We start from the raw sequence: 25,934 nt of genomic DNA, 5'->3' as shown, positions 1-25,934 counted from the left end.
TTTTTGCCGACCAAGAAAGTAAAAATATGGAAATTGATAAGAACCCTTTTCCACCACAAGTTAACGTGGTGAACATGAGGGGAAAAGGAAAGGCTACCGCCAACAGGCGAATTCAAGAAGAAATAGAAGAGGGTTGGCTCATTTTAGCCGACCAGCAAGTTAAAAGTAAAGAAGTTGATAAAAATATGCTTTCTTTACAGGACAAAGCGATGGACGCTAGAGGAAAGGCGATTGCGGCCAGAATGACCATGGACGACATCGCCCATGCGAAAAGAAATCTTCGGTTTTGCATAAGGTGCAAAGCCGAAATGACAAAAAAAGATTGGGAAGCCATAATCAACGATAAGAAGAGAAGCAACGAGTGGAATGAATTGATGGCATTCCTTGAGGAGTGGGAGCATATCCCGAAAGGAGATGATCAAGAAGAGGACGGCTCAGACGAAGCCTCCAACGAGACTGAACCGGAAGTCGACTCGGTTCAACGCAAGCAAGACGTGTTGATGCAGAAAATTCTGCATGATTATTACAACAACAGACGTGGCGAGCGTCAAGGCCGATGGGGCTATCAGGATAGGCCATTCGGCTCTAAGCAAAGGTTCCCTGGATATCGGCCGCACTGGCAACATCAAGCCAGGCCGAGACCAGAACCCGAATTTGATGGACTGACCGAAGGAGACATTGAGTTCTTGGGTCGGAGACTAGTGAATGAGCTCGGCATTCAGCCTTGGCCGAGGCCTTGGGAGAGAAGAGAAATTTTGAAAAATCATTTGAGAACGGTAAAAGGACCGGCAAATGTGCCAGTGGATGAATGGCACGAAGTTGAAGTCAAACCATCGGCCAGGTGGCAGGGGCCGATGCTAACAAAAACCCAAAAACATCGGCAGCAGAGGATGCAAGTCGAGGCAAGACAACACTGTGAAGAAGCGAAAGGGATAAGGCTTAACGTATGGAGGCGTCCGAATGAGCAGTCACACCCCTTTCTCCCAATGCGAAATGACCACGAGGTAGGCGGCTCATTTGTCACGCCCCGAGACCCAGCGGAAGCCCGCCCGACGCGTGTCCAGACCCGCCATACGTCTAAAACATATAAGGCGTCTAAAACCAAAGCGATAAAAGAGACAATAAAAGAAAATAACTAGGAGTATCAGAGTAATATACAACATCTAGAAACTAAAGCAAAGTGAAGAGTAGCAGGCTAAAATCACTAATAAAACCATAAAGTAGGACAACCACAAATCCAATTACAAGAACTAAAAGAGTACATAGGTGGTCTCTATACATGGTAAACAAAATATCTCTCTCCCAAAACATAAAAGAGGGGAAACCACCTAAGAGTGAAAGTAAATCCTCGCTGTCTAGCTAGCGATCCCCTTGCCGCGATCCCGTGCCTCCGCCGGTGCAGAGGGCTCTGAAAGAAAAACATGAAACAGAGGGCGTGAGAACTATTAAATAATAGTTCTCAGTGGGCAATTACTGACTTCAGTGAACTGCGCCACAAGACCCAAAAGCTACAAAAAGAGGTCAGTGACTATAAAACAGTAAAGCAAAATGTAAGTAAAAGTGTAGCTTACTATAACATGAAGTCTCTACTTAGCATGATTGGCATAAGTAATAAAGCAATTATATCATGGATGTACCTGGATATGTATGACATGCATAAGCATAGAAATGCAACCAATCCGATGTCCTCAATGCAAAAATAGTAAAGATGTCATTGTTCACTATTCTAGTCCAAGTCCACGTGTCACTTTAATAGTTTTAAAGTTCATATGGCATATACTGTCACTATGTTCCAATCATATAAGACCCACCCGAAGGCTGTCTGGCCTGCGCCGTGCCTAATGGCCCCGTGGTAGTCAACATCCCCACTCTAGGAATGAGCCTCCCCCACGGCAATCCACTTCGGCGCCCAATCCCGCACGGGCGAGCATATGTCGCGATGGCTATCTCCGGAGTGCCGGCTTGTAGGGAGCGACCCTCACAAGCATGTGCGAATGAGCACAAATGGCAAGCAAGCAATGATCCGTCTCAAGTCTCAAGTCATCATGTCTAAAACATGGAATATATCGAATGTCCCCATGGCCTATCTCTATGTCGTCATGTCTCTAATATGGAATATAGCAGATATGTATTAGCCTATCAATATGTCTCTATGTTGCAATTTCATAGTTTACTAGTTTCCAGTGCCCCTTGATGACACTTTTGTTCTCTATGTCAAGCATGGCAACTATGTTCCAAGGTATATGTTCCAAGTCATATTCTTCCTAAGAGATATGTTCTCAACTTGCACAAACAAACACTTTATCGTATGCATGCTGCCTACACAATTAGCTCTACTATAAAGAGTACAATTTTCATGCTACATAGCACATGCATTTTAAGTGTTCTAAAATTTATATAAATTCTATTTAATATAGAGATGCATTCAAAAATACTTTACGACAAGTATTAAGAGCATAGGGGCCATTTTGCCCCATTTCCACAAAGCCAAACCCACCAAAATCGACTTCTTCGTTTAGCCGAACAAAGTGATCCACGAGCTTCCTAGTACCCTAGAAGCATCAAAAGTAGGATTACCCGAACGAAACGAAGAGCCAAAAGCTCAATCATTAACCATCTAGCAAAAAGGGTCAAAACTCACCTCTTGTGAAGAAATCCCTAAACAAGCTTCCAAGAAGAGCTAGAATCCTTCCAATCCCACCTAAAAGAAGATTCTAAACCCATCAATTGGGTTCCAAAGCCCTCAAAACAAAAATCTCCAAATTTAACCCTAAAACCTAAAATCTAGGGTTTCATCTAGCAAAATCCATCAAGACCCGAATCTAGAGGAGAGAACTAGTCACAAACCTCTTAGAAGCTTCTATCCAAGCTCAAGTCCACAAGGTACCAAGATCTTCCTTCTACAAAGCTCCAATCCCGAGCTCAAGGCTTCTCTCACGGAGGAAACCCAACAAAAAGCAAGAAAAGTAAGGAGGAGGAGATCAAAGCCTAGCCAAATCCCCTCAAAAATGGAAATCAAAACAAAGGGAGGAAGACTCACCTTGCTCTCCTCTGATCTAGGGCTCAAAAGAGCTCTTAAAGGGGCTGGGGTGGCATATATAGGTGTTGTAACAATTACAAACACCTCCCTGCCCGAACAGCAGCCTAGTCTGCACGGTGTACCGGTACACGGGATTGTGTACCGGTACACAGCCCACGAAAACCCAAACCCGAGCCTCGGGTTTGGCCAGAAGCTGTCTGTGTACCGGTACACGGCCCGCGTACCGGTACAGCCATCACCGCGTACCGGTATAGCCATCAGGCCCGTACCGGTACACTGCCTGCTCAAGGCTACCCGAGAGCTGACCAAAAATTCAACTTTTTGGATTTTGGTGCAAGGTTTTAAACCATAATTCTCGGGACTCGAACCATGGGTCGGATCACTGTCTACGACCCTCCACAACATGTGGAAACGCTCGGCACACAACCAACACTCAAACCTCGCAATTTGCAAAGGTCCAGTGTGTTACATCATCGCCTGTCCCTTGGATGAAGTCAAAGGTAGAACGGCCAACCGAGGCCGAGACGGAAGAAAAAATGACCAGGAGGGAGTTAGAAGATAAAATAGCCTCCCTTGAAACGATTATCAAGAGAGAACGATGGCCCCCCAAGGAAAGGGAGGTCCGTGTGGAAAGAGACTCTTCAGCCGAGACGGCCAAAGAGTTAGAGGAGAAGAAACAAAAGATTAAAGGTAAATCGACTGATTAGTCACCAACCGAGGTGAATATGGTATATGCCCTGCCTCAATCCTTTAAGGCAGAGCTTGTCGAATAAAAAGAATTACAAAGCTTGTTGGGGAAGATCAATTATCTTCGACGGTTCATATCCAACTTGGCCGGAAGAGTAGGGGCTTTTACCCTACTACTTCGGCTAAAAAATAAAGAAAAGTTCGTTTGGACAGAGGAGCAGCAAGGGGCGTTTGAAAATATAAAAAGATATTTATCAAACCCTTCGATATTGGTGCCTCCAAAGCCAAATCAGCCGATGAAATTATACATATCGGCTGCAGAAGGAAATTTGGGACGCTTACTGGCCCAAGAAAAAGAAGAAAAAGAAGAACAAGTCATTTATTATCTAAGCCGACGTCTTTTAGATACTGAGAAATGATATTCGGCCATTGAAAAATTATGTCTGGCTTTATACTATTCATGCACAAAATTGAGATACTATATTTTACCAACCGAAGTATCGATAATATGTAAAACCGATCTGATAAAATACATGTTATCTAAGCCAGTGCTATGGGGACGAATCGGAAAATGGGTGTTAGCATTATCCGAGTTCTCCCTTAATTATGTTCCTGCAAAAGCTGTCAAAGGCCAAGCTATAGCCGATTTTTTGGCCGATCATCCATGTGTGGAGATTGAGGAGCCGAAATAAAATTTTATCGATTGTCAACCTTGGGTACTTTATTTTGATGGTTCAAAAACAACCGAATCCGCAGGAGCAGGAATAGTTATACAATCCCCTGAGGGATACATTTGCCAATTCGCGTTTGAATTAGATTCCGGCTGTTCCAACAACCAAGCCGAATACGAAGCCTTGATAATCGGCCTTGAAATTTTGCAAGAATTGAAAGCAAAGTCAATCAAAGTCATCGGTGACTCGCGGCTCGTAATCAAACAAGTTAATGGAGAATACCGATATGAAAATCCGAATTTGCAAAATTATTTAAGGAAGACAGTAGAATTACTGTGCAATTTCGGAGAAGCTAAATTTGAACATCTGGGCAGACAGAAAAATGAAAAGGCAAATGAACTAGCCTAGTCGACTTCAGGATATAGAGAGTCGAAGTCAGAATCAATAGTAATACAAAGAAGGCTGTTACCTTCGGTTCATATACGAGAACCGATCATAGCTCCCGTAAAGATAAAAAAGGATTGGAGAAAATCTTTAATCAAATATTTGGAAGATCCTAATAAAGGGGTCGACTATAATATTCGAAGGAGAGCTCTCGGCTATTGTCTGTTAGACGGACAACTTTACAAGAGAACAGCCGAAGAAATTATATTGAAGTGCTTAGGGCCCGAAGAAGCTTTACTGGTAAAGAGAGAAACACATAAGGGAATATGTGGAACCCATTTAGCAGGAAAAAAGCTAAGATGGACGATTCGGCACTTAGGATATTATTGGCCGACTATGCATCAAGTTTGCATAGAATATGCTAAGGGTTGCCAGAATTGTCAATTTCATGGCTCAATACAGAGGGTACCTACCTCTGAGATGTATGCCATAATTAAACCATGGCCTTTTCGAGGTTGGGCTATAGATTTAATTGGAGAAATCCATCCGAATTTCTCGGCTGGTCATAAGTTTTTAATAGTGGCCATTGATTTCTTTACTAAGTTGGTGGAAGTAAAACCTGCTCGGTTTGGTTACTCAGAAAGAAATTATCGATTTTGTTGAAGATCATATAATTCATCGCTTTGGGATTCCCGAGACAATTACGACCGATCAAGGGACAATGTTCACGGATGGACAGTTTGTTCGGTTCATCGAATCTCGGAAGATAAGGTTACTCCATTCTTCTCCTTATTATGCTCAAGCGAATGGACAAGTAGAAGCAGCAAATAAAATAATTATTAATCTCATGAAACAGCATATCGGAAAGCACCCGAGGAAATAGAACGAAAAGCTTTTCGAAGTATTATGGGCATGTCGAACTTCAGTAAAAACGGCAACAGGGATGACGCCGTTCCAATTAGTATACGGCCATGAGGCCGTAATTCCAACCAAGATAACAGTTCCTTCTTTAAGAATAGAAAAGCAAAGAGAACTGTCGGCTGATGAATACAGTAATTTGATGAAAGAAAAAGTAGAAGAAATATGTGACACTCGGTTGATGGCTCTGGATAATATACAAACATATCAGAGCCGAGTGGGTAGCGCATACAATAAGAAAGTTAGATCTAAGGCATTTGCGGTCGGTGATTTGGTCCTTCGACTAGTTTTTCCAATCGGTCAAAAAGACCGAACGTATGGAAAATGGTCCCCAAATTGGAAAGGGCCATTTCAAGTCAGTCGAATTACAAAAGAAAATGCATATTACTTGAAAAACAGAGATGGGTCAGAAAGTGAAAAACCAATCAACGGAAAGTATTTAAAGAAGTATTATCTATCCATGTGGGAGAAAAAATAAGATCAAAATTAGAATATCACAAGCTGAATCAAGATAATAAATCTCTGAGTTGGTTCCATTCGGCTATAAGGTTGGCTTGACCAGCTTCGGCAGCTTTTCTTCGGCGCTTCATCAAGGGATGCACCTTGTAGAGTTGAGAAAGCTCTTCTTGAATTTTCGTCCCTTCTGCTCTTTTAGACTTTAACTGGTTCTGCAATTGAAGTCTGCGCTCAGAGGTTTGGGCTAAAGTTGATTCGGCTGCTGCTAACTCTTCTTTAAGAGTTGAAATTTTCTGTTGTAGAGCCGATTCTTGATTGGCCAAAGCCTGATCTTCCTGATTCACTTCAGTAATAGGGGCTGCTACCTCAGGAATAATGTTCTTATAGTGATCAACTCGATGAAAATGTTGATCCGTAGTTAAAAGCTCGGCTCCTAAGCATTGTTGCCGAGATAAGAAAGAAGACAGCTGAGACGACAGAGTCTCTACAAAACATTTGATACTAGGGGCGATATCTGATTGATCGGCCAGAGCAAGTAAAAGAGTATATAACCAATCAAATAATTCTAGATTTTGATTTAAACAAGGGAGACTTTTACTATATATTTTAAGACACTCATCAAATTTGCATTGAGTGTCTAATGATGCGATAGTGGTCGAAGAATCATCTCCCTCATTGGAACTAGAACTCGAAACCAGTAGAGAATGAAGAGTGGCAGATAGAGGATCCTCAAGAGCAGAAGGAAGAGCCTCATAAGTCGGATGAGGAGGTATGGTGCTTGTTTCTTCAGAACCTTGCTCGAAAGGTACATTTGCTTTTTCATCCCCTGTAATTGGTATTGGGGTAGAAAGAGGTGATGTAGCTTCACTTGGTAATGGCGTCGTGCTCGCTTCAGCAACGGATTTTTTCTTTTTCTCTATACCTCGTTTCTTTTCAAGACGAGCTTCCCTGCGAAGCTGTCTGTCCATCTGCATCTTTGAAGAATGAGGAAAAATGACTCTTTCAGGAGAGGACTGTGAGTTAAAAGATAATGATAAATAAATGAAGAAATAGAAAAAATTGGGTACAGACAAATAACTTGGCTTACCTCGATCTCAATCGGTTCGATCGGGATAGGGCTTTGTTCTGTAGCCGAAGTAGGTGCATTTGTTTCTTCTGATGGAACACCAGCCGGAGGCATATCTTCGGCTCTTATTTTCTGGGATTGAAGCCGAAGGTGTATCTTCGGCCCTGTCCTTTAAAATGTCAGCCGAATGAGCATTTGATTCTTCTGATGGAACACCAGCTGGAGGCATATCTTCGGCTCTTATTTCTGGGATTGAAGCCGAAGGTGTATCTTCGGCCCTGTCCTTTAAAATGTCAGCCGAAGGAGCATCTTCGGCTTGTCGAAATTGCCGTTTAGCAACTGATTTACGCCGTTTTGAAGACGGCGGAGGAGTAGTTTGTACAGTTTCAATTGGTCTTTTGTCTGACGCTGGGACCGATGAAGAAGTGGGAATTGACTGCAGATGAAAGTGAAAGAAACGTAAGTATTACAAACATCAAAATAGGAAGGATCAAGAGAAGAATAGGCGACATTACAGAGGAAGGAGGCGAAGATTCAGCAGCCTCTTTCGATTTCTCTTCTGATATAGATGGCTCAGCAGGGCTTTCCGATTGGGTTTTGCTTGGAAAGGGGACTACAAATGAAAAATAGATAAGCAGCAGTAACTATGAGCAGGAAGTCAACCTTAAATGAGATAACATACCGAGTGGGTGACGAGTCTTGCGGTGTGCATGCGAAACAATGGGAGGAAAGGTGTTCTTGAGAAAGATATCTGTCACGCCCCGGATTACACGTTCCCCGGGCACGCCGACAAATCCGCCGTATACAAAGAAATTTTTCCTGTATACGAAGCGACAGCTCTACCTGTAAACCATACAATACTACAAACAGTAGTATAGAGCTGCTAGAGTAAACAGAAGCTAAACAAACGGAGTTCCATATATATAGTCTAATACCAAAAATACAGAGCTACTCGCACTGGCGAGTTAAGTATACTATGTACATAAACTCAAAACAAAACATCTACTTGCAGTAGGGGTACCTCTAGCTCGGCACGTCTGGTAGGGCTCTAACTCGTGACGCGCTTGCCTCTATACTGATCTGCGACAGCAGCAGCCGACGACGGGGGCTCTGCAAAAACATGGGGTAATAATAGGGTGTGAGAACTACTGTAAAAACAGGTAGTCCTCAGTGGGTGCCGCTGTCACGCCCCGGGACCGATACCAATTTGGGCCGGCCCGAGCATGTCAAACAGACGCCGAACGGACAGAGTCTCCCCTGTCCGCCCAAGGCTCATCACATGTACATTTTCAAACATGAAGTGCACTAGCGGAAACATACAAATACGGCTTACACGAGGGTAAGCAATAGCCACGAGTGAAAGAAAGGAAAACTAGCATTCATTTTGAACTATGATTCAATTTAGATCATATACATGAAGTCCCACTTGTACATTTTCAAATTTCTTACATTTCATTCCATCATCAAAATACACATTACATTCTTTTCTTCACATCATTTATCATCAAGTACAAAAGTTGATCATAGGGTACTTTACTACAAAATGTGAATCCAACTCTGGTGGCCTCTGACTAAGGCGCGATACCTTTACCTCGGTCGCTCGCCGGCTCGCTCGATCCCGGCTCTGTGGAAAAAGGGGGGGTGAGAACTACAACAAAGTTTCCAGTGGGTTCGGCCTCAATATCACCGACTTTCCCACTAGGACTAACTCAGGCATAATAGAAAGAATAAGTTGCATATAGTAACCAATCTATACATGATGCTAATATGCCTGAACAATAAAGCAAGGAGTATGCTCAACATTAAACATATGCAGATTATGCAAGTTCTTTCATTCTTTGTCTTTACTCTTTATTCTTTATTCTTTGTTCTTTGCTCTTTGTTCTTTAATCTCAAGGCTAATCCGGGGGTTTCGCCACAATAACTTGCTTCACATTAAGTCCATCATCGCAGGAACTCACCCGCTAGGACCGTCCTTCGGGTTTACTCCAACCCGTGATGCATAACTCCGAAGCGCATTGCCCGAGGGGGAGCGACCGCCCTCGAGCACGGAACTCATAGCAAGTATGATCGAATCCTTAACTCAAAGGATTTTATGTTCAATCTTGACTTTACACTAACTCTAGTGTTCTTTACGTCACTTTATGTTGCCACTCTAGCGATCATTATTCTTTACATTTCCTTACTTTTGCTAACTCTAGCAATCATGTTCTTTACATGTCTTTACTTTTGGCTATCTCTAGCATTCGTGTTCTTTACACCCCACTTGTTTGCACTTTAGTCATTAGCATTATTCTTTACATCACATTGATTCTTTGCCTCACACTAGCTCTAGTGTCACTTTACTTTGCACTATCAAATGCCACTCGATCTATGTCATGTGTCACTCTGTTCCTTTGCCTCACTTTGGTTCTCACATTTCACCTCATGCACACATTTAGGGTTTTTGACATTTATAAGGTTCTCAACCATCACATTATGCAAGTTGTACTCACAATCATGCAACATCACATTATTATCATTACTTTACCCTAAAATGCATGCAACAACGTATAAACATATGCTTAATTGAATGACACATTAGGCATAGAGGGAAGTTCAACGAGTTTGAGAAGCGCCACCCACCTCGTAGGCTTTCAAAGGTGCTCCGACGAATTTCTTGGGATTTTTAGGCCTCTCGTTCTTTACCTGCGGCAAAACGAAGCCCTATTAGGCCATTTTGCCCATAACTTTACTTTGGCTTTTCGTTCTTTACATGCGGTAAATCCGAGCGCACCAACGCGTCAGAAATACCCCCAATTAGGTTTCTAGAGAGTCAATTTTACTTAGAAATCCCCATAAGCAAAAACCCCAATTTGGGTGCCCTAGCTCCATTACATGCATCAAACCTAGGGTTTGATCTCATTAAGGAGCAAAAGAAGCTTCATGGTACTATAAAAAGTCCATTCAAACCATTACTAGCTCAATCAAAACCCTAATTTGGGTTTCACCATGGGAGGGGTCAAGCTCACCTTCAAGCTTCACCCATTTCCACCATTTCATGGTTTTGATCTCAAAAGAAGCAAAAGGAAAGCTTCAAAGACTCAAAAGGCTTCATTAAAACCATCTCTAGGTCACATAGTTCCCATCTTAGGGTTTTAGCATGATTAGGGTTGAAGCTTACCTCAAAGCTTTCCCTTTCTTCAAGCTAGAGATGAAGGAGAGGGAGTTTCTTCACTCCTTCTTCTTCTTCTCCACTTTCTTCTTCTTCTTTTCCTTTCTTTTCTTTATCTTCTTCTTCTCCTTCTTGTCTTCTAGAGAGAGAAAGAGAGATGAGAGTGTGAGAGGGTGAGAAATGGGAGAAACTTCCTATTTACCTTCTTACATAGCTCAATGGGTTGCAAAATGCAAATAAACCCCTCAACTTTCATCTTATTCAACTGCCTGGACTGGGCAGATTTCGGGCTCGGTGACCGGTCTCCCCGACTAGGGACCGGTTTCCGAAGCTCTCCCCTGCGGCAGCCAGGGCTCCCGCGCGATGCATCCGGTCTCTCCTTGGGGGACCGGTCTCTCGGGGACCGGTCTCTCAGGCAGGGACCGGTTCCCGAGAGCTGGTTTCTCAGGACTTAGCCAAATTTTTGGCTGTCTCATTTCTCACGCGTTCGGGGACCGGTCTCTCCCACTAGGGACCGGTACCCGAGAGCTGAAAATCTGCAGTTTGCAGAATTTTGATTCTTAGCTCTCGAAAACCTCCCATAACTAACTTTTGATCATTTTAATACCTTCGGACTTTCCGAAGTGTACCATTCTCGCACTTTGGTCAATTTGACTAAAGTTCGATATTTATTCTCCAAATTTTCGGTATATTACAGCAGCCCTCAACAATATCGGTCCACCCATTAAGTCTACAGAAGGGAGCAAAGGTAGTAATAAATGTTGGAATAAAAATCTACAGCTACCATTTATTACACTATCATGTTCTATGCTGACCTACTGTAGCAATGTCAATCCTAACCCAATCTCTTTAGGAACTGTAAACATACCCGTCCCAGGGAGTGTGAACACACCCGCCCCGCCCAGTTGAGACTATCCAGCTACCTCCACACTAATCAGTCCATGGAGAGCAAGTCTAACTGGCATGCACGACACCAACGCAAAAGCACAACGCCCGCCTCCGGAGTGGCACTCGTGGGAGCTACCCAACCAAGTATGCAGCGTATCTCTGTCGATCTCAAATAGGCTCCAACTAGCCAAAGGCATGTAAACAGGGTCAAAATAGGTCTACAAACCAAACCAACGTGCCCTCGGCACAATCTGGAACCAAAACAAGAATCTGAATCCACCGCCAACCCTGACGGCACCCAACGACCCGAAACAGTCTAGACTCTGCTGAAAAATAAGCTCGGCATCCCAGCACGAGCGTAAATGCCTTCTAAACTACCCCAGGTATCCATCGCACTGATACTGCAACGATACAGTCAAACCACGGCTCCTAGAGCTAAATCTCGTAGTTTAAGCATATGACGGGTCAAAACGCAAGTTTTCTCCTAAGTCAATTTTTCAAGTCCAACATGTGTAAATGTCACTTATTTAGCATGCTTAAATTCAGGTTACAGCCACAGCTTATCACTAAATTTAATCTAATCACATTGTGGACCGAACAACAAAACATACATGTCGACTATACATCTACTCATTACTTAGGAGTAATCCGATGCAAACCCACCTCAAACGCGATTCCTCTGGCAGCAACACAGTCTCGGATCACAAGTAGCATAGCTGGAAACACCTCCAAACCAGCAACAATCCCCTCAAAACCTGGACATTACAATTGTCACGCCCCGGGTCACAGCGGAAGCCCGCCCGGCACGTGTCCAGACCCGCCATATGTCTAAAACATATAAGGCGTCTAAATAAAAGCGATAAGTAGAGCAATAGAAAGGAGACATCTAGAAGTATCAGAGTATAAGTAAACTGGATGCTATGACGAAGAAGGTAAAACAGCTACAAATCCTCTAAATAAAACATGAAGTTATACAACCCAAAAGTCCCAAAAGAATAGAGTATAAGTACATCACGGGTGGTCTCTATACAGGGTACAAAGCTCTCTCTCTCCCAAACAAAACAAAAGGAAGAAAAGACCGCCTAAGAGCAAAGCCCGCCCCGCTATCGAACCTACGCGACTCCCTTGTCGCGATCCCGTGCCTCCGCCGGTGCCGAAGGCTCTGAAAAGTAAACCAGAAAACAGGGACGTGAGAACTATAAAATATAGTTCCCAGTGGGCAATTACTGTCTTTAGTATCATGCTCCACTAGGCCCAAAGTCAAGAAAGGGGGGTAAGTACGGAAACATGTAATAAGCAATAAGTGCAATATAAAAGAACTACGAACAATAAGTAAACATGTATGTTTCATTACAATTCTACTACATAGTATGATATGTAAAAGTAGGAATGCTACTCTATCAGGAACATGAATAAGTCCAATATATGCTATGTCCGTCAGGAAGCAAGTAAAAAAAATGTCACCATTTACTAAGTTGTCCAATTCACTTTTTCTATTGATTATCATGTTTCCAAAACTCATAGGTCCTACCCGTGGGTAGTCCGGCTTGCGCCGTGCCTAATGGCCCCGTGGTAGTCAACATCCCCACTCTAGGAATGAGTATCCCCCACGGCAATCTACTTCGGTGCCCAATCCCGCACGGGCGAGCATATGTCGCAGTGGCTATCTCCGGACTTGTAGGGAACGACCCTCACAAGCATGTGCGAATGAGCACAAATGGCATGCAAGCAAAAGAACCGGTCTCAAGTCTCAATTCATCATGTCCTCATATCTAGAATATGAAAAGTGGCAAGTAACACCATGGCCCATCGCTATGTCGTCGTGTCTAAAACACGGAATAATAGCCGAGGTCACATGGCCTACACTATGTCTCTATGTTGCAGTTTCACTGTTTACTAATTTGAGTGCCCCTTTATGACACTTTTGTTCAATATGTCCAAGAGTGATGTCCAAGTTCCCAAATATACAATTCTAGCTCATTTCATCGTAAGAGATATATTACTATCTCACCAAGAGGGAGTACTACTCATATGCATGCATACAACACATATAGGCTCTACTATATAGAGTGGAATTTCTTTTACACATAAGGCATGCATTTTAGGTAATCAAAAATTCACATAAACTCTATCTAGCATGAATATGTAAGGATTTCAAAGAAACGATAACCATAACCCCATAGGAGGCATTTTCCTCCCGTTACTAGAAGACAAACCCACCGTTAGGTCCTAGGCTCTTCGTTTCGCCGAACGAAGTTGCCCACAACTCTCCTAGCACCCTAAAGGTGTAAGAAGAAGAGTTAAACAACTAAACAAACCATCTCAAAACTCAAACATTAACCTTTACAAAAAAAGGGCAAAACTCACCTTGTATGGTGAAATCCTCTCTTGATCTCCCAAAGAGAGTGAAAATCCTTCTAATCCAACCTAAACGAAGGTTCTAATCCCATCAATTGAGATCATAAAGGCCTAAAACAAAAATCCCCAAAATAAGCCCTAAAACCCAAAATCTAGGGTTTCCCACACCAAACCCTCATGAAGCATGAATCAAATGAAATCAACAAGGTACTAATCTCACAAGAAGCTCCCAATCAAGGCTCTAAACCAGCTAGGGTGAAGATCCCTCCCCCACAAAGCTCCAAACACGAGCTCAAGCCTTCCACCATGAAGGAAAACCACCAAGAAGCAAAAGAGACCAAAGAGGAGGAGATCAAAACCCAATAAAATCCATCTAAAATGGAAGAAAACCAAGGAAGGAGGAGTTCTCACCTTTTCTCCTCAGCTCTGGGCTCAAATGAGCCCTAGAGGGGGCTGGGTGGGGTTTTATAGGTGTTGCAACAATTGCAAAAACACCCCTCCACGAAAACAGCCCAACCTGCACTGCGTACCAGTACACGGGATTATGTACCGGTACACACCCACGAAAAGCCAAACCCGAGCCTCGGGTTGGCGCGCAGACTGCCCGTGTACCGGTGCACGGCCCCGCGTACCGGTACAGCCATCAGCGTGTACCGGTACAGCCATCAACCCTGTACCGGTACGCAGCCCTGCTGGGACTACCCGAGAGCTGACCAAAAATCCGACTTCTCGGAGTTTGGTGCTAGGTTTTAAACCTCCAATCTCGGGGCTCGAACCATTGGTCGGAACACTATCCACGACCCTCCACGAAGTGTGGAAAAGTTCGGAACACAAACAAACACTTGAACCTTGCAATTTGCAAAAGTCTAGTGTGTTACAACAATTCACCCAAAATCCATTATAATTCATCAATTTCAGCCCTTAAGCTTAGGATTTATCCAATTCCAATATCAAAACACACCTAACAATCTCCAAATCAGGTGAAGATGGTCCCAATTCCAGTACTGGTTGATAGGGGATGTGACTCAACTCCACAAAGCCCCTGCTTCCAAAGTTCATCCCAAGAAAACTCAAAAACTTGCAATTCTCTCCATAGCAACAGCAGCAGAGGAAAACCTGAGTTCGACTGAGCTAACCTTCACCAAATTCTGCAAGTAAGGGCTTCATGGATTGCTCTAAAAGTCTAGAATCCAGCAAACCAAGTTTTGTCGAAATCCGACATCCTTACATCACGTACGAACCAAAACACTGGAGGTCGTCGCTGAAGAACTGCAGAATCAGCTCCTAGCAAGCTTAGAGTTGTGGATTTTGAAGCAATTTATGGAAATTCGAGGGTAGAAGATGAAATCCAAAGGTTCACTGTGAAGATGGAGTGAAAAGAGCTCACCAGGGTCACCCTCCATCTATTTGTAAGCTGTTGGAAGGATAAAATAAGCCCCAAGAGAAGTAGCTGTAATCTGGTGTCCCTGCAGAAACGGGCGTTTCTGGGCACCCGGAACCATGTTCTGGGCGACCGAAACATCCAGGCTGCACAAATGATCCTCCTCGGATTCTGCGCTCGTGGTGTGCTGCGCCCATAAATGGCTTCGGCGGGCCTCACCTACCACCCTGCCACGCGCCGAAGCAAACGATATTCACGATGTAGGATTTCCGGACCCACTTCTGGGCACCCGGAACATAGGATCAAATTTGGCTCCAGTTTCAATTAAATTTAACACTCAGTTTTGGGCGACCTAAACCATGTTCTGGGCGCCCGAATCTGGCAAAACTCTAGTTTTGCTTATTTGAGTGCGCCGAGTCCAATTCTGCATCCAATTCGTGCAGAATTGATTCTGACTCAGTCCGACACTCTCGAGAGATGTCGACCAGTCACTAATACTGAAGCCAATCCTATCCAAAGCTCAGGAACACTACATCCTCCCCCACTACAAAAAGTTTCGTCCGCGAAACTGAAAACATACCTCAATCCAGAGCCTCAAATAGGTAGGGGTAGGACTCCTTGATCGCCGTCTCCGGCTCCCAAGTCGCCTCCCGCTCCTCGTGATTACTCCACTACACCTTTACAAAGGGTATGACCCGGTTGTGCAATTCCCTCGACTCACGAGCCAGAATCCGCACCGGTCGCTCCTCGTAACTCAGGTCCTCGCCAAGCTCAAGAGAAGTGAAGTCAATCATGTGGGAGGGGTCGAACACATATTTCCTCAAAGCCGAGACGTGGAAGACATCGTGAATGCAGGCTAGTCGTGGTGGTAGAGCAATCCTGTAAGCAACTGGCCCGACTCGCTCCAATACCTCGAAAGGGCCTACAAAACGTGGACTGAGCTTTCCACGTACTCCAAATCGGCGAATCCCTCTTGATGGCGAGACTTTAAGAAAAACATGATCTCCCACCTGGAACTCCAAGTCTCGTCTCCGGGTATCAGCATAGCTCCTCTGTCGACTCTGGGCTGCTAACATGTGCCGTCGCGGCTCCTTTACCTTTTCCTCAGCCTCAATCAGAATCTCAGGCCCAAGCGTTCTCCTCTCACCCATATCACTCCAAAACAAAAGGGATCGACATCTACGTCCATACAACACCTCAAACGGAGCCATCTGGATGCTCGCTTGATAGCTGTTGTTGTACGCAAACTCAACCTGTCACGCCCGGATATCAGCGGAAGCACATCCAGTTGCGTGCACAGACCTGCCGTATACATCACAACTCAAGTATACACAAGGCGTCTACAAATCATATAGTAAAAGCATATACTCTAACCAGGTAATCAGAGCACGACTTTAAGTTTAAACTTATACAATCCAAACCTTAATACAAGAAATAAGAAGAACGTACAATTAACAAAAACTTAATATACATCTCTATACTAAACTATATAAACTGTTGGAGGTGATCTAGTACACGTCCAAAAAGGCTCTAGCTAGCCGCTGACCCCTCGCCAGGAACCCTAGCCTTTCCCGCTGTGGAAGGCTCTGTAAAAACAACAACAAAGAGGGCGTGAGGACTATTAAACAATAGTTCCTAGTGGGTAAGCCGCCGAGAGTGGCGAAGTACACCACTAGGTCAACTGTGGCATGAGTAGATAGTAATAAGTAAGCAAGTAAATGCGATCAGCAAGTAAGTGCAATAAGCCAGTAAATGCAATAAGCAAATGTAAAAGTAAACTACTCATGCTATTTACTCAACAATCAATAAATATCGTTAGACTGCAGGTATCAATTATCAGGATGAATTCTATCAATCATGTTCTTGACAGTTTAACCCAACATATACCAGATTGCAAGCAAGATAATTCATTATTACCGGAATTACAGATAATATCACGTGATTACTTTCTACATTAGCAAAAATGAAACATTCTTTATGTCGCTAACCAAACATGATGTCAACTTTCTAATCTGTTCATCAATAAGTTCACTTAACCCACGACATATAGTAACTTTACTACTCTGTCCAGCTAAGGTTAAAGTACTGGACATAACCCAATTTTCAACGGATTTACACAAGGTAAGTTCAAGCCGTGCCGCGCCTAATGGCCCCGTGGTAGTAAACATCCCCACTCTAGGGATGAGCCTCCCCCACGGCATTCCATTTCGGCGCTCACTTCGTACATTTGCGAGCATCTGTCGCTAAGCTGTTCGGCAGTGCTGGCTTGGGGGGAAGCGACCCGGCAAGCGTGTGCAAACGCGCACAATGGCATGCAAGCCGTAGCCCACAGTACCAGTCTCACAACAACATCATGTCCCTGACATGGGATCTCAACTCAAGCCACTCCGGAACGCGGGGCTTGGGGGGCGCGACCCTCGCAAGCATGTACGAAAGAACATAATGGCATGCTAGCTATAGTCCAGGGTACAAATATCTTAACAGCATCATGTCTCTGACATGGAATCTCAACTCGACCCAAGGTCGGCACTGTAGTACACAATCATAAGTCACTATCAACAACTTGTTGACAAGATTCTACCAGTCGTTAATATAACTTAACAAGTTAAAGCTTTACATCACACTAGTGATTCTATCAGGCTATACCTGGTCAGTCACTCACAATCTCTCACTACTCCTTACACATAAGAAAAGTGGTTCACTAAGGTTCTGTTCATAGACTCATGGCACATATCCTGTAGTCCCATATAAATCTCTACTTGACTATACAAGTATGTTATCATATCCAAATCTAGTTATTTACTAGATTATATTCAGTTGAATAATCATTCAAATTATGTCATTATATGAAATTTTAGTTACTTACTAGAACATATACCATAATACAAGTCTATCATGTGAAAGTAGAAACTAACAGGGTAATGCAAGCAAGTAAAACAAGCGATAAAACACTCTTCACATGATCTCTATGCCATTCATTCTACAATTAGAAATGCATATGCCAAACAAAGGCCTTTACCTGATCTTTCAGAGTATAGCAATTATACTTGCTATATAACATTGCATAGCTCAATCCTAAATACATCAATCTCTTTGTTGTTCAACAGAACTAATTAGTCCATTCACGAACTTATCATTATATCCTCTTGGATAACATCAAGCTAAAATTGCATATACAAGCTACTAGTATCATGAACACGTAGTACTTTAACAGGTAACCATGTAGAGTGAACAAGTCATGAATCTTTCATTACTGTTTAAAGATGCTATCCTATCCGATATGGTCTACCCATCAATGCATGTCGCAATGCCTTGAACTATACATATATTCACATGAATATAAAATAACTTCAACTCAGATATCAAAGGAGACATAGAGAAAAATTCACCCATTTCGGGAAGGTCAGACCCACCTATCACCAAGCCCAATCCAGCCAATAGAAGTCTCGAAACTCAGCTCAGCGGAGCCCCAACTCTGCTGAAAACGAAACACGGAAGGCGCATCAAACTACGACCGAAATGTCCAATTGCAGCACACATTGTACTTAGTATAAAGTAATAGCTTAAATTCCTGTTTTGGGCTAGTTTAGTACCTCAAGTTAAGCCTCTAATTGCTCTCACTCAGCCAAAGATAATCTGAAAGTCAATCGCAGCCTCGCTGTGAACATTCATCAAAACGACATCAAAATACTCGTATACTAGGTAGTATTATCAAAATCTTACTTAATCCAATTTCTAATTGAAATTTCAACTTACCCCAGGTTGAAACACCCTCTAAACCAGTCCCCAAGGTCACAAATTCAGCTCAACTTAATTTGAAAACCTGCTGTGAGCAAACATCCCAAAATCGCATCATGACTTCGCTAATATCATCGTTTTCATCATTGAAATAGAGAAAAACTCATTAATTACCTCGAAGGCTTTAACTCTGACTTTGGGGTGAAGAATTACAGCAAAACCACTCCTCAATTGGTGCTTTAAACCATCTCAAACCAGCTGGTAGCAAGAATCGAGAACCAACATCAAAAACTATCACTAATCTCAAACTAGAAAGAGAAACCAGCTTGTTTACCTCACTAGACTTCAATTCAGCTTCCCTGAGACTTGGAGCTGCGAAAATACCTCCCATGCGAGTCCTCTCCATCCACTCATAGCTGCTCCAAAGTACACAAACCAGCTAGCGCGACAAACGGCGAGAAATAGACGTAAATCGACGATTTCTACTCGAAGAGAGAGAAACCCTAGAGAAAGAAAGAGGGAAGAGCTTCAACCCTGGTTCAGAAGCTCAGGGGTGATGTCTATCCACTGGGAGGGTCGAGCTGGGAGGTTTAGGGGATAAGCTCAAAGCAAAAGACCAAAATATCCTCAAAGCCACGCAGCAGCTGCTGCTGCTGCTGCTTGCTGTACCGGTACAGGGTGATGTCTGTACCGGTACACAATGCAGAAATGCTGAATTTCGCCATTCAATGCACTTTCTTGCTTTTAACTTTTCAATCACCCTCTAACTTATCCAAAAACTTGTCCAAACCCTTTAGAATATGTAGGGTGGTTTCATTTACCATTTCCCACATTCGAAATTCGTAATTGACCAATTTCAGAGCATTGTAATAGAATAATGCAATTTCAATGCACTTTTCCATTTCCAGTTATCTGCTTGCTCCAGTAATTTGCTGAAGCCTCTCAAGAATCCTACAAAAGTTGTAGAAGAGTTCCAATCACTATTCCAACCCTCAGATTCACAGTTTGCCGAAGTTCAATGTATTACACAACCAGTCTCAAATGCCGATACCACCCTGCTCCAAAGTCCAGGACACAGGCCCTCAGCATGTCCTCTAGAGTCTGAATGGTCCGCTCTGATTGACCATCTGTCTGTGGGTGAAACGCTGTGCTGAACTGCAACTGAGTGCCCAAGGCCGTCTGAAGACTCCTCCAAAAGTGCGAGACGAACCTCGGGTCTCGGTCGGATACTATCGAAGTGGGCACGCCATGCAACCTCACTATCTCATCCAAGTACAACTGAGCGAGTCTCTCTCTGGACCAAGTGGTCTGCACTGGTAGGAAGTGAGCAGACTTGGTCAGTCTGTCCACTATCACCCAAATCGCATCAAAACCACCCTGTGCTCTCGGCAATTCGACGACAAAGTCTATCGTGATCTGCTCCTATTTTTACTCGGGCACTGGCAGACTCTGAAGCTTGCCAGCAGGTACCTGATGCAAGGCCTTTACCTGTTGACAAGTCAGACACTAAGCCACAAATCTGCCAATGTCCCTCTTCATTCCATTCCACCAAAACTGAGCCTTTAAATCCTTATATATCTTGGTTCCACCCGGGTGAACCGTATAAGGTGAACAGTGAGCCTCTCTCAAAATGTCCTCTCGGATCTCTGAATCCATAGATACACATAGTCGGTCCCTGTACCGCAGTACTCCCGAACTGTCCACAACGAAGCCCTCGGCCTGTCCCCTCTCAAGCTGCTCTCGAATCCTCGACAAGTGCGGGTCTCCACTCTGATTCTCTCGAATCCTATCCAACAGAGTGGGCTGCAAGATCATAGACATCAGTCTCGTAGTAAATCCTGGGGACACTACCTCGAGTCTCAGCCGCCGCAGCTCCTCGAGTAACGATCTCTGCCGAGTGATCAACATGCTCCAGCTCTGCACTGCCTTCCTGCTCAACGCATCTGCCACCACATTTGCCTTGCCGGGATGATACTGAATACTAGTATCATAGTCCTTCAGCAACTCCAACCACCGGCGCTGCCTCAGATTCAACTCCTTTTGGGTGAACAGATACTTGAAACTTTTATGATCAGTAAAAACCTCGCAGTGCTCGCCGTACAAGTAATGCCGCCACAACTTCAATGCAAAGACTACTGCGGCAAGCTCCAAGTCATGCGTAGGGTAATTCTTCTCATAATCCTTTAACTGCCGTGAAGCATATGCAATTACCCTACCATGCTGCATCAGCACACAACCCAGTCCACTGTGCGATGCATCACTGTAGATCACAAATCCTTCCCCCATCACAGGAAGGGCAAGGATAGGAGCTGACGTCAACCTCTGTCTCAACTCATCAAAGCTCCTCTGGCAATCCTCACTTCAGATGAATGTAATAACTGAGATTTTTCCATTTATTGATTAAACCCTTTTGTTTGACGATGTTCTTGTGTGTAATATAATTATAAGTGTACTCGTCAAATTTCAGGAGAAAACGAGTTAAAACGGAGAAGTTACGCGACCCGGAAGTTCGACTTAAGTGAATAGTAACTCCGATTTTCCGGAGAGGCCGCGGAGTAGAGTGGACTTTCGACGCGTATCGGACTCCGAATATAGCCTTCCAATAGCTCGTTTTCAACCGCTCGACTATCCTGGACCCAATGGCACTGACAGAATTGGGTTCTGAGGCACGGTTGTCGAGAAAAAGGGGTTTAATGGAAATTACATAAGCGGTTATTTGGGTGGAATCAAAGAGGGCTGGTTTTGACGCTGATCGGAGACCAGATCGGACAAAGTAAAATGCTAGATTCGACGCCCCAGTCGTACTGAACGCGCTGGCGCAATCCGTTCGGAAATCCGACGGACGGATCTTCGGGAATCGTGAAAAGTCCGCTAAGAGGTCAAGTAGGCAAAATCGATTAATCGCGAAAAGGTCCAATATTTTATGCGCGATCTTGCGCGAATTCGAATGTCGAGGGACCTATGCGGATTTTCCACATGTTGGCAGGGGGCTTGGTAAAAAGGGTATTGGACTAGGAGGGGTTTTCGACAATTCGTCGTGTGATATAAATGAGGTTTTAGGGTTCGGCTAAGGAAACCCTAACCCTAATTTTTCCCCAGCTGCCCTAACCACCCCACCTTCTCCTTGCCCAGCTCGTGCTCGCGCCCCGGCCGCCGGCAGGCTGCTCCGGCCGCCGGAGAAGTCACCCCGGCCACCTCTTAGCTCTCCCCTAGCCCCGACCTGCCACATTTCGTGTATTGTGCTCGGGAGGGCATCTAAGCCGAGCTTCCCCCTCCCCTGGCCGAGGCTCTCCTCCGGCGTCCTCGCCCGCCGGCCTCGGCCACCCTCGAACGCCGCCGGAGCCACCCCGGCTCCCTGCAGCCAGCTCGGGTCAGCCCAGACCGAGCCGGCTCGGGAGCAGCGCCCTCGCCTCGTTTCGGCCGCGCCGCCCCCCAGTCGGCCCCGGCGACCTCCGGCAACCCGGCGCGCGCGTCCCCGCCGTCCCCGCGCGCCGCCGGCCGCCGCTGGAGCTTCCTGTGGCCGCCCAGTCACGTGCGGGCCGAGGTCGGGCCCGCTTAGTTTCCAGGCGCTGCCGCAGCCCACCTAGGGGTGCACCGTCCTCCCCTCGGCCTCCGGCGCCGCACCAGAGTCGCCCCGACCGCCTCAGGCCGCCGCCACGCCGCCGGGAAGCCCGAACCCGAGAGGAGGTGTGCAGGGTGGATCTCGGCCGCCGCGCCACCGGTTGCTGCCCGCCGCCGGCCAGCACCCTCCCAGGACCTCCTGGACCGAGTTCTCCCTCCTCCGGCCGGACCGCCCGCCTCCCGGCCGCCGGCGACCAACCCTAGCTCTCCTCGAGTCTGGTAAGGACATTTTATGTTCCAGCACTGTTTTCCGAGGTTCCGGTCTCTTTTCCGGTGATCCGAGAAGCCTTCTAAGTTTCGGGAAGTGAGCACGATGATCTACAACTCGTGCTGAACATCGTGCTCACCTCCAACAGCGGCAAAGATGCCCTGGTTTGTGAGTTAGTCGCGATCTTCGCGCTGTGCGCGCAGTTTTTCAGTACTTCGCGTCGCTCGTGCGCGCACCGCAGTGGCCGGCAGTGCTCCGAAAGGTGAGCACGGCCTCCGACATGCTGAAACCTGTCAGCGATACGACGTCGGATTATCGACCTCCGGTTTGCGTGCACGGTCCAGAAAAGCCTAGAAATCACATGAAATGATGCAATTTCATGTATGGTTCGGCTTTTAGGCCTTCTGCTTTTGTAGATGCGTGGACAGCGTGTAAATGCGAGGGTAACCTCTGGACTGATCGTTCCAAGGCCCCAAGCCTTTGCGGAAATCGAAAAGTGATTTCCGAGGGTTTTTCGGCAAATCTGCCGATAGAACCGTGGTTTCGGTTCGGATTTCATCCGACGGTGCCTCGTGGCTGATTGTGGCTCGCTGAGCCTGGTTGGCTGGTCACCCGCGTCGTTTTGAGGGTTCGGAAACGACGGGAGCGGCGAGAAAGTTCCGGTGCAGTTTTCGGGACTTCCGCTTATTTGGTAATCGGTTTTGGAAATCGGTCGTCGGTTTTGGTTAGCAGGGGTTGTGAGTTAGCTTTTCATGTCAGTGGGTTAGACCTTAACCCGTGGACCTTTCGTAGGTTCGGTTGCACCGTCTTCACAGCAGAGACCTTCGTCGGATACATATAGGTGGGTACTTCGACCCGATGTCGTACAGTGGTGCACGTCTCGTGACGTTCCTTCCACCCTTCCTATTTACATTGCTATCATCATATACTTCTTATCATATTATCCTCGTATTACTCTACTCGGTTGTTTGCATGCTCGGTATCTTGTGTAGGAGTAGAGTAGATTTCTTCAGATTGATATCTGTGATCTGGTTGGTTGATTCTCTCTTTGTTGTATCTATGACCTGGTTGGTCGAGTTTCTACTCCATATTTGTGACCTGGTTGGTCGATTTGGTTACATGATGACCCATGCGGTCGATGGGCCCTGGGGCAGGATTGTCGGCTGGTTGCGACGCGTTGATCATTGAGCATATGCATTGATCGCCCGATACTCGTCGCATTTCACGAACACTGCTCGTGATCCACCGCAAGGAGTGTTCTTTCGCGAAAAGTGGTTGAATGGTGACAACCCGTGAGCCCTAGAAGGGTTATATGCACTGGAGAGTAGTATGTGCATTGGCTTGAGGTCTGCGGTGCTGACCAAGAGAGCAGTGGTTCAGATTGGGTACTTTTGGATTGATTGTCCCGTTGATGCATACATACAGTAGCTGTAGTTGTTCATTTATATTCATTTCCGTACTTGTTTATTTTAGTACGTATTATCATTATCCGTATATTTGTTTATCCTCGTGACTAGTGAGTACCCCTCGCCTTCTTGGCTTGCGGTACCCACTGGGAGGGGAGACATGTTTACATGTTCTCACCCCCCGCCCCATTACAGGTGACGTAGCAGGACCCGAGTGGACAGCTGGTGAGGAGCGTGTCTAGCGTGCGATAGAGCTCCTTCCCGAGTCGTTATTCCTTTTCCCCTTCATGCTTGAATAAATGCTTAGACTATTATGGTTCAGTTCTATTATTATCGGATTATCTGAGTTTTAATTGTTTGAAATGTACTAAGGATTTGAGTTTTTCTTGAAATAAAACAGTTTTCTACCTCGTGGTAGCTGGTTTGAAAAAGAATGGTTCCCGTGTGGGATTAGTTCTTAAATTGATTTCTCTGTGGTTTTATGGATTTAGTATTTCAAAATCAGTTTCCGGTAGGAAACATTTTAACTGATAGATGTGGAATTCATAATTCAAGTATATTACTCGTGTGTGAATGGAATGGATGAATGTTATCTATCTTGTTGTTCATCTGGTTTTGGTTGTGATTGTATGTGTATTATACTCTTTGTACTTGTGCGACGCCGTGCAAATACAGGAGACTCTGTCCGTGTGAACAGTGGAGCTCCTGTATTTGTGGCGGATCTGGCACACTCTGGGGTCAGATTTTCCTAAAAAAAAAAAAAAAAAAAAAAATTCAGACGCTTTTCCGCTATCTTTTAAACTAAAAGGGACCCCGGGGCGTGACAGCTTCACCAAAGCGACTAGGTCGCCTCCATGTCAAAGTGGAGTATGGATTCTCGTTGATGCATATGTATGTGCATGTGGACATTGTAAATATGTTAGATGGAAAATATATGCATGTTAGCATTATGAGAATTATGCTAGTTGATAATTGCATATTGATGCATTGAAAATCTATGCTAGTGGATAGACTCACGTTGATATGTAGTAGAACATGCTAGAGCATATAAATGAATGTTAACATGTTGTTGATTATGTTAGTTTATGATGCATGTTGGCATTGTGAGCATATTGCTAGATTATGTATATATGCATGTGGACTTGGGTCGATAACTCTAGGTTGTTAGAGAACTCGACATCGGAAAACAAGAACATGTAACTATAGTACTTGATGCGGACAATTAGGATGTCAAGTAGATCGAGTGGCATTGAACCTAGTGGTATTAAACATAGAGTGGCATTAAACCTAGTGTTAAAGAACATAGGTTGAGAATTGGACCTAGAGTCAAGTAAACCTAGGTTATGTGATAAAGGCATTGAACCTTGAGTCAATTGAACCTAGGATGGAAAGGACATTGGACCTAGATAGGTCGACACTATAGGGTTTAAGACCAACCCTTGGGCTGTGTGAAGTGGATTCCGGAATCCCAGGACTTGTGAACTCAATAGTTCTTGGCTGCGGGTGTGTGTGGCATATTCCCCTCCCACCGAAAGAACTTCGAGAAGAGGCTTATGGAAGAATCTTGGACCGCTAGGCTGTGTGTGGCATGTTCCCCTCCCTATTAGGGGTCTTGGGCAGCGGGTGTGTGTGGCATATTCCCCTCCCACCGGGAAGATCTTTGACCACGGGTGTACGCAACTCTGGATGACCCGTTGGGCGATGCGGTTTGTGGATTGAAGGCTGAGGTGCAAGTGAGATGTCCTTCATCTCGAGCCGGACAGAGCGCGGTATTCTGCAGTTGATTAACTCGATGCCGAGTCGAGTGGCTAGCTTGGATAAGGTAGATGAAACCTTAAGGGCTAGTGGTAAATGATATGGATCTAAGGTATTAGAAACCTTAGAAGCTAGTTGGACATGAGCTAGATAGCGAGATAGAAGTAGAATCGGTAGATCTACTTATGTTGTTGCATTATTGC

At 44.9% G+C, this 25,934-nt stretch overlaps 1 long non-coding RNA gene across 1 annotated transcript; it reads right to left on the bottom strand.

Moving 5' to 3' along the window:
* Window positions 18,625-19,151, bottom strand: LOC109725713. The gene is made up of 4 exons (XR_002220321.1): window positions 19,076-19,151; window positions 18,916-18,999; window positions 18,760-18,826; window positions 18,625-18,661 (listed from the first exon to the last, which is right to left on the bottom strand). It is a non-coding gene; the product is annotated as an uncharacterized LOC109725713 (long non-coding RNA).

This window comes from Ananas comosus, linkage group 2, assembly GCF_001540865.1.
Source record: "Ananas comosus cultivar F153 linkage group 2, ASM154086v1, whole genome shotgun sequence".
NCBI lineage: Eukaryota > Viridiplantae > Streptophyta > Magnoliopsida > Poales > Bromeliaceae > Ananas > Ananas comosus.
This window is presented reverse-complemented; position numbering and strand designations above follow the sequence as displayed.